Genomic DNA, 9854 nt, shown 5'->3' on the forward strand with positions numbered 1-9854 from the left:
CACATTTGTCTTATGGAGTGGTGTCCCCCATGGCCCCCAGCACAGAGACTGTGGCACACTGTAGGTCTTAGATGTTCGTTGTGGTGAAGCACGTTGCCTGCTGTGTTTGGCTCAACCTAGTGCCCTGTCTGTGTCTCCTCGTTTCACCTAGCAGGGCACTCCAGGCTTATCCCCATTCTCCTACAAGGAAACTGAGGCTCAGAAAGACCAGATGAGTTGTCCAAGGTCATCCCTGGGGACATCCTTGTCCCCAAGGAGGCACTAGATTCAAATCAAGATCCTGGTGATTAACATCCTTTCAGCTATTTCCAAATTCACTAATGGGGCTGGGGTGGGCAGGTAACTTTCTGTGGCGGCCTAAGCCAGTTCTTACTATCCACCTCTTGCCTTCCAGCCATGGGAGGACCAAAGCTCACAGGATATTTGTGCAAAGTGCCTTTGTGGAATAAATCTAGAAACTCCCAGGTCCCCTACACTAAGTGTTTCAGGACACAATCCTACCTCCCTCTCTCTCTCTTTTTTTAAAGATTTTATTTATTTATTCATGAGAGACACACAGAGAGGCAGAGATACAGACAGAGGAGAAGCAGGCTCCACGCAGGAAGCCCTGATGTGGGACTCGATCCTGGGACTCCAGGATCACATTCTGAGCCAAAGGTGTAGATGCTCAACCGCTAAGCCACCTAGGTGTCCCTAATCCTACCTCTCTTAAACTTTCCCCTCTCGTTGTGCCAATGAACACAGTTGGACAGTTGGACAAGATGAGTGATCAGCCACATGTCTAAAGACCGACAGGAAGGGAAGGGGAATCCTACCCCCCACCTCCTCCCGGCCCCCAGCAGGGTGAGGCCTCTGCTCAGCACTCAGCTGCAGAACTTCCTCTCTTCCTGTGGGGTTCACCTTAGAACTCCAGGCAGTCATTCTGGCAGAGAGCTTATGGGGTCATCTGAGGTGACAGAGACAGGAGTCTCCAGTGAAGCCTGATTCAGGTGGCCAGGAATGGGGCTCTCAAGCTGGTCTTGACAAAGAGGGTGTGAAGGTTTTGGTGTAGAGCCAGGGAGGGCAGGAATTGGGATTAGGGACTCTGGCTCTCAGGCCTGGTGGGGGGTGGGGGGTGCAAGGCTGAAGCAGGAGGGGCAGATGGCCTCCTTCCTCCCTACACTCCACCTGGGGAAGGACGATTTTCTATCGGGTCCATAGTCCCCACAACAAGCCTGGCAGATGGTATTAGTATTCTTTTTTTTTTTTTTTTTAGTATTCTCATACCAATGAAAAAGCAGAAGCGTGGGGACATTAAGAAAGTGCCTTGCCCAAGGACGCTGTGTAGCAAGTAGTGATCCGCCCAGATGTTCGGGTCATGACTTCTCTGTAGGAGGCTTCAGGGACCTGTTGACCACACAGGTGGGTTGGCGCAAGACGCCACGGGGACTGCCCCGTTCAGGCAGTTCTGCAAGTTCTATTGTCATTGCTCTGGGTCTAAGGCCTTGTGCTGGGGCGTAGGGACCAGAGCTGAATAAATCCCCTTTCAAGTCTCTCCTCTCCTTCCTAGACAACAGCCGCTAGTGTCGATGGAGTGCTCACTGTGTGCCGAGCAGTGTTCTAAAGGCTCAACTCGGGGGATCCCTGGGTGGCTCAGTGGTTTAGTGCCTGCCTTTGGCCCAGGGCGTGATCCTGGAGTCCTGGGATCGAGTTCCATATCGGGCTCCCCGCATGGAGCCTGCTTCTCCCTCTGCCTGTGTCTCTGCCTCTCTCTCTCTGTGTCTCTCATGAATAAATAAATAAAATCTTAAAAAAAAAAAATAAAGGCTCAACTCTCTTCGTTCTCACATCAACCCTATGATCTCTTAGTTCCTCCAGTTTACAGATGAGAAAAAGGAGGCACAGAGTATGTATGTAATTTGTTCAAGGTCCCAGAGCTCGGGAGTGGCAGAAGCAAGATTTGAATCCAGGCAGTCAGCAGCAGAGTTTCATTTTTAACCAGAACATCATGTGGCCGGCCTCAGAAGTTTCCAGAGTTTTGAGTTGCCCTTCTCTGTGGATGGGACTTGGCTGCCCCACCCCGACCCTGGTGCTTGGAAGAATCTGGCAATAACATAGGCGGAGGTTCAGATTTTCAGAGCTGCATCCCGTCGGTAGCTGTGGACTGTCTCCTGCTCTCCCAGGCAGCCCTGCAATGTGGTATTCCTTTGCACTTTCTTTCATTGACAGCTATTAACTGTGTCAGGTGCTGGGAGATGAGATCTTGAAGAAGACACAGACCCTGCCCTCAGGGAACTTCCAGGCTAGAGAGGAGATGCAGATAAGGGAACAGGCCTTCCCAGAACTGTGTCCGAGAACAGCGAACAGCGGGCAGATCTGCTGTACCTGTGACTACCAGGGCAATAGTGTCTTGGACTTCAGCGGGTAAAGCAGCTGGGACCTGGGGTACCTCCGGGATAAGGAGGAGACTCATAATTCAGGGGTCGGGTTCCCCCCCCAGCCAAGATGCCCCGTCCTGACCACTCTCCTTCCTTGTCCCACCCTAACTTCTGGTCCTGCCTGCTGCTGGCTTCCACTCTCCTCTTTCTCTACACCCCCTGAGCAGCCTGGAGACACTCCAGAACCACTTTCTTCCCACCCTGCATCTTTTCCTCCCTGCCTTCCCCAGTCCAGCCCATCTCCCACAACAGACTCACCCAGACAGAGCTGTCCACTGTCCCCCTCCAGTAAACTGCAAGGATGGGGAGTCATGTGGCAGAGAGAAGCAGGTAAAGACGAGGTGCAGGGGCGCCTGGGTGGCTCAGTTAGTTCAGAGTCTGCCTTAGGCTGCGCTGATGATTCCAGGGTCCTGGGATCAAGCCCTGCATTGGGCTCCCTGCTCAGTGTGGAGTCTGCCTCTATCCGCCCCCCCCCCCCATCATACTCTCTCATTCTCTCTTGCTCTCTCTTAAACAAATATAATCTTAAAAAAAAAAAAAAAAAGAGAGAGGGAATGAGAGAAGTAAATGTGCAGACATCCTTTCTACTGCCTGGCAGACACAGCAGTTGATCAAGAAAGTCCAAAAAGTCACCTCCTCCCCGCCCTAGGGTCACCTTTGGGGACTCAAAGAAGTCCTTGAGATCTGACTCAAATCCCACTTGCTGGGATATTTCCTCTCATTTGTCTTCCAAGGCACCCTCCTGTGTAATGGCTTTCAGAGACTTAAAATCTGCCACTCCATTTCCTCCATTTTTTGCAAATGTCACCTTAAAGAGAACAAAGTGATTTTGCCTCTGCCTGCCTCGTGTCCCTGGTTACTTCTTGCATCCCTCTTCCACTCACAGTGTGTAACAGCCTTCTTTCTGGTTTTCAAATGTGCTGCCACAGGCCCTTTGCACTTGCTGTAGCCTCTTTCCAGAGTACTTCCCACCCCATCCATGGTTTCCCACTGAGTTCAGGGTTATGCTCATCCATCTGTCACTTCTAAAAGGAAACTTGAGCTGCCCAGACACCCTCCCTTTCTTCTTACACACCTACACAGCACCCTGGGCTTCTCCTAGCTGATTGAGTAATATCTGTACCCATCAGACTGTCCGCTCGGTGAGTATAGGAACCATGGTGTCCCCAGCACCTAGCGCAAGCCTTGATCTGGAGTAGCTGCTCAAAAAGCATTTGTTGCCTGAATTATTGTAAGCCTCTCAATCTAGGCTACTTGTGTGGGGTGTGGCCCGAGGCCTGGATGACGGCACAGCAGGCTTCCAGGCTTAACCTGGGCTGTCTGACTGCGGGTATGCTAACAAAGAAGGGCAGGCAGCTCAAGGTGTTTTTACAGCTTCGCCTGAGCAAACAGCCCCACAGAGGAACCTTCTATCCCCAAGGCAGGTCTGTGTTGATGGGAGCTGGACAGGATGCACCTTCAGAATAGGACACCCTCAAAATCAGAGTCCCTTGTGTTTTCAGTAGGCTTCGTAGTTTACAAAACACTGTCTGTAATGCACATTTCCTGATGAGGAAAATGAAGCTGAAAGAGGCCAAGGCCAAACCTGAATGCAGGTCTTTTGAAACCAGCCAGGCTTTTTTTTTTTTTTTTTTTTAAGATTTTATTTATTTATTCATGAGAGACACAGAGAGAGACAGAGACACAGGCAGAGGGAGAAGCAGGCTCCCTGCAGGGAGCCTGATGTGGGACTTGATCCTGGGTCCCCAAGATCAGGCCCTGGGCCCAAGGCAGACGCACTTAACCACTGAGCCACCCAGGCGTCCCCAGCCAGGTTTTCTGAGGCAGTTGTATGCTCAGAGAAGATGCGCTGCCAGCCAGCAAAGATGCCAAGATTCTGGCCTTTAGGGCCCTTATTTGATGCTTTTGGTCTTTTCTTATTCATTCATCCATGCATGAGTGCAGGCATTCACTTGTTCAGGCAGCATGGGCTCTGGTCTTGCCTTCACGAAGGCCACAGTCCAGAGCTAGCGTCGTGAAGCAGGAGTCCATCTGTGAATGGCCTGAGCTTATTATGGATACTTTTTTGTGTTTACATATACGTGTGCATTTTTCGTGTAAACTTTCAAAAGGTTCCGTGACACCACCTATCCTTCCCTCCCCTCTCTGCAAACAGTTTAAGAACACTGGTGTGATACATGCTCAGTATAAATGGACAGCAGCCCATGTGCCATCAGTCTGTCCTGACTGTTTGCGTGACTAGGGCCCCGACACGTGATCATGTCTGGCCCAAGTGATAAACCTGGTGTCTGGACCACATGAGTCATTCGAGGCACCGCCGACCTGGGACAGCTGCTCTCAGCCACTGCTCTGGGGAGAGAACCCTATAGAAACACATACATGCGCGCACACACAACACCCCCAGCTCTAAAACTGTTCCTGACTCCAGGGAGATACTTTGGTTTTTCCCTCCAATATTAGTAACACACAGTACTGCCCACAATGGCGACATTTACTGAGGGCCTGTGTGTGTCAGACTCTGTGATGCCTACCTCCTCATCTTTTTTTTTTTTTTTTAAGATTTTATTTATTTATTTGAGAGAGAGAAGAAGAGTGAGCAAGAGCAAGAAAGCATGAGGGGTGGGAGGTAGAGGGAGAGGGTGAAGCAGGCTCCCCACAGATCAGGGAGTCCAATGTGGGGCTCGATCCCAGGACCCTGAGATCATGACCTGAGCTGAAGGCAGGTGCTTAAGCAACTGGGCCACCCACGTGCGCTTCATCTTTTTTTTTTTTAATTTGTATTTAAATTCTAGTTAGTTAACATCCTTCTCATCTTTTTAAATCTCCACAGAAGGCCTCTGTGTTGAGGAACTTGTCCAAGGTCACCCAGCTGGGGAGAGGTGGAGGTGGGCATGGGGTGGGGTTTGAGGAAAGCTGAATGTGCTTAAGATCCTTCGGGGATGGGGCAGCGGTCAGGGCTCTTAGGTCCCCATGGGTATGAAGCCCGTTCTGCTGGAATCATTCCTACCTTCATTCTTTCTTTCTGTAATTTCACGAGCATCTTCTATGTGCCAGGGATGTGTGGAGGATTGGTAGCTGGCCTCCAAGATGGCTCCGATGATGCCCACATCCTGGTGTCCACACCCTCCTGCAGACCCCTCACACATGGTACCAGCATTGTTCTGAGTGACCCGTGGCTTTGGGCAGAAGCAAAGGCACAGCTCTCCCAGTGTGGGTTATGACAGACTGAGCTTTGTCTTGGGTGCCCTCTCACTCTCTTGCCTGCCCCCTTTTGGGGGTCACTCACCCACTGCCATCCTGTGGGCAGCTCACAAGGCAGGGAACTGAAGCCTCGGGCCAGCAGCCAGTGTAGGCCTGAGCCTGTCAACGACCACATGAGTGAGTTTGGGCACAGCCCCTCCAGCCCTAGTCAGGAGATGACTACAATCTTGAGGCTCTTGGCTCTTGGCTCACGGACACCATGGAGATAATAAACACAGTTTGAAGCTGCTGAGTTTTTAGGGTGATCGGTTACACAGCAAGAGAGAACAAGAGATACTCTGTAAACACAATTGCCATGGTTCTCACATTCTATTGAAGGAGGCAGACAGTGGAAGGAAGGAAGGAAGGGAGTGGGGGGAGAGGGAAAGAGCCCAGCATGTCAGATAGCAGGAAGCACTATGAAGACAAATAAAGCAGGGAAATGGCGGGGAGGGCGGGGGGGGGGGAGCTTTGATTTAAATAGGGTGGCCAAGGAAAGTCTGACGGACAAAGGGCCAGTTAAGCAAAGATCTGAGGGAGTGAGCCTTATAGAAATCTGAGGGGGAAAGAATGGCAGGCAGCACGAACAGCACGTGCAAAGGCCCTGAGGTGGGAGCATGTTTGGATCATGTGACCCACCCAGAGCACAGACTTTGTATATTTGGCCACTAGATTGACTGTCCTCACTAGGCCTGTCTTTGGCCATCTCATCCTATGGCCCCCAAGAGTGGAGAGGTGGCGTACTGAGTCCCCACTGCTCTCGTTTTCTCCCTAGAAGGCTTGGGCCCCTGGCCTTGGCTCCATGGCTATATTCCTGGGAGTGGGACTCATGTTCTCAGGAGATGGAAGTAGCATGATGTGGGGCAAATCCAAGTGAGACTGTAGGACAAGAGAAATGATGGAGGAAATACAATTTGGATGCAGAAATACTCCAATTTCAAAGGTCCTCCAATAATGCACAGGGCTAATTAGTAGAATCATCGAACTCCAGCCTGTTGCTGTAATTGTAGGTTATTCTTTGCCATTTACTTTTTTGGAGCAAGCAAAATACAAAGTGTGTCTCTGTGCCATAGTAGAAGTGCCCAAGGCTGCCCATTTGATATGCACACCTGCCTTGCTTCTTTTTTTTTTTTTTAAGATTTTATTTATTCATTCATGAGAGACACAGAGACACAGGCAGAGGGAGAAGCAGGCTCCCTGCAGGGAAGCCCAATGTGGGACTCATCCCGGGACTCCAGGATCACACCGTGAGCCAAAGGCAGATGCTCAGCTGCTGATCCACCCAGTTGTCCCTGCCTTGCTCCTTGATATCAGATTTATTGCTTGTAAGGGACCCATGGCCCGAGGACTGCTTCTTTCTGGGGCCTCTTCCTTCTCACCCCAGGGATGCCTGCCTTGTCCTATAGCACATCCTCAGAGCCCCTCAAGACTCCCCGCAAGCGGGCCCATGGCCATAGCAACCGTATTTTCCAGATCAGGGTGGGCAGCCCAGTGCAGCAAGCCTGAAGTTATATGTAGAGGACAGAGGGACAGGACCTGAAGATGAGGCTTTCTGGGCACAAAGTAGCAAATACCTCTCCAAGAGACCCACTCATCCCGGGGGGCAGAGGAATTATTCATTTGTTCATTCATGCCTTCTTTCAACAAATTTTTCGTGAACCTACTGTATGCCAGGACTGGGCTTGGTGCTGGAGAAACGATATAAGCAAGAGTTCCTGCTCTGGGAGAGCTTATAGTCTTCTGGTGAGACAGCCAGGTGCATCAGCAGGGGCCTGGTGATTCTGGCAAATATGGGAGGGACACCCATCCTAGTTCAAGGGGAGGACCAGAGAGGAATATATATGTGTGTTGATGTCAGGGGGGAAGGTTCCATGAGAAGGAACTTTTTTATTTTAAGGTTTTATTCATTCATTTGAGAGAGAGAGAGAGAGAGAGAGGGAGAGAGAAAGATAGTATGAGCAGTGGGGAGAAGCAGAGGGAGAGGGAGAAGCAGACTCCCCGCTGAGCCGGGAGCCTGACACAGGGCTTGATCCCAGACCCTGGGATCATGACCTGAGCCAAAGGCAGACACTTAACCAACTGAGTCATTCAGGAGCCCCAAGAAGTGACTTCTAAGCCAAAACCTGCAGATGAGTAGGATTTAGAGGAAGAGGAGAACTGTGTCCAGGCAGGGAGAGAGCTTGTGCAAAGGTCCTGAGGCAAGAGAGGTGGTAGAAAGAACAGAAGATGGAGGGTCTAGTGAGCTTCATCCCTAAGGGCCACCGGGAGCCACAGAAGGTTTGGAGCTAGGGATCGACACAATCACGGCTGTGTTTCTGAAAAGATCACTTTTGTCGCTGTTATGGACTGCGCCTCCTTCTTTTCATGGCCCTGTGGCTGAGCAGGAGCCTGTGAGGAGACCACAGCCCAGGCCAACCCCGTTCTGAGTGCTGGCGGAGCTTAATGGCAGGCTCTTCTGTTTTCTGCATCCCCACCTCACCTCAGCAGACTTCGGGGTGAGGTTCGGAGGGCTGCTATATTGGGCTCTCGTGGGTGAGGGCTCCATCCCGCCTCTGTCCACACTGGGCCGGCTTCACCCCGGATTGAGGGGTTATTTGTATCTTCAGGGTGGCAGGGCCTCCTCCCCAGAGCCGTGGAACCCAAGATAACAGGGCTGCCTGGGAGCTGTTTATGAAAAGGCAGCCCGGGAGGGGGTGGGCAGGGCCTGTGGGGCGGCGACTGCTGCCACAGATAGTCGGGCGGGCGGGGAAGGCTCTAAATTACAGCTCCCAGAATAGAGGGGCCCACAGGGAGCGGCAGGGCATCCTACCAGGGAAGTGCTGGCGGCCCTCCAGGCCAGTCCGGCTGCAGCCTGTGGGCAGAGGCGGGGTGGCCACGGGGCCAGTGGCGGTGAGGTGGAGCCAGGCGGTGGCCCCTGGGGGTTGGGAGAGAACCAGCCCCGTGTGACCTTCTGGAAGGGCGAGGGTGCTGAGGGGAGGACAAGGCTGGCTGAGGGAGGGGCTGCCATCTTGCGGGCCCCTGGAAGAGACGCCCGGCACACACCTCTGCGGATATTTCCCAGAAGTGGGAGAGAGCCTGTGAGTGACAGGCACGGCAGGGATCGTCGCGGCAGCCAGTCAGGCCCTGCTCGGAGCCATGACAGACACCGGTGCAGGTCACTCTCCCGGTCCCCCTGACGTAGGGGTTAGAAGCCCCATTTTATAGATGAGGACACCGAGGCCCATGGAGGTCAAGTACGTGCCCCATAGCGCTAGTGAGCGAGGAATTAAGATGGGAGCTGAAGTTTGTCTGACTGGAAAGCCCCGGCTCAGAGTCAGGGCGTCTGTTGGAAACCTTGGTCTCCCCCGGGGCTCGGTTTTCTCATCTCTCGCCTGGATCACAGCCTCTTGCTCTGGACCAGCCTCCCGGAGCTCTAGGGATCACAAGGGGGCACTGTGGTGTGCCGGGAAGGGCTTCAGGTCGGGAGGCCTGGCTGAACTGTGTGATATCCCCGCAGGCCTCTGCCTCCTCATCTGTAAAATGGGGATCATCATAGGTAACTCATAGGGTCGTCTGAGTATCTAATGAGAAGAGACATGCTTGGAAGCCTTCGTATCTTTGAAGGCAGATTGTAAACTGGGAAGTGCCACATTTCAAGTGATTAGTAGTATGTGAAAGCCCAATACTTAACAAAGGCAGTGAGTTCCGGTTCACTAGGGGAGCTCACAGGGTCTCCAAGGAACATCCTCCTTTACTTAATTTTTTAAGTTTATTTTTATCTTTTTACTTTTAAAAATTTTAAGATTTTATTTATTTGTTTATTCATGAGACACACAGAGAAAGAGAGAGAGAGAGAGAGAGAGAGAGAGAGAGAGAGAGAAAGGCAGAGGGAGAAGCAGGCTCCCTGCAGGAAGCCCGATGTGGGACTCGATCCCAGGACTCCCGGATCACGCGCTGAGCCAAAGGCAGACATTCAACTGCTGAGCCACCCAGGCATCCCTACTTAATTTTTTTAAAGATTTTAATTATTTATTTAAGAGAGGGAGAGACAGAGAGTATGACTGGAGGGGAGAGGGGGACAGGCAGGCTCCCTGCTGAGCAGGGAACCCCATGTGGAGCTTGAGCCCAGGACCCTGGGATCATGACTGGAGCTGAAGGCAAACACATAACTGACTGAGCCACCCAGGTGTCCCTAATAATTTTTTTTTAAGATTTTGT

The sequence above is a fragment of the Canis lupus genome, chromosome 9 (assembly GCF_003254725.2).
Source record: "Canis lupus dingo isolate Sandy chromosome 9, ASM325472v2, whole genome shotgun sequence".
NCBI classification, from domain to species: domain Eukaryota; kingdom Metazoa; phylum Chordata; class Mammalia; order Carnivora; family Canidae; genus Canis; species Canis lupus.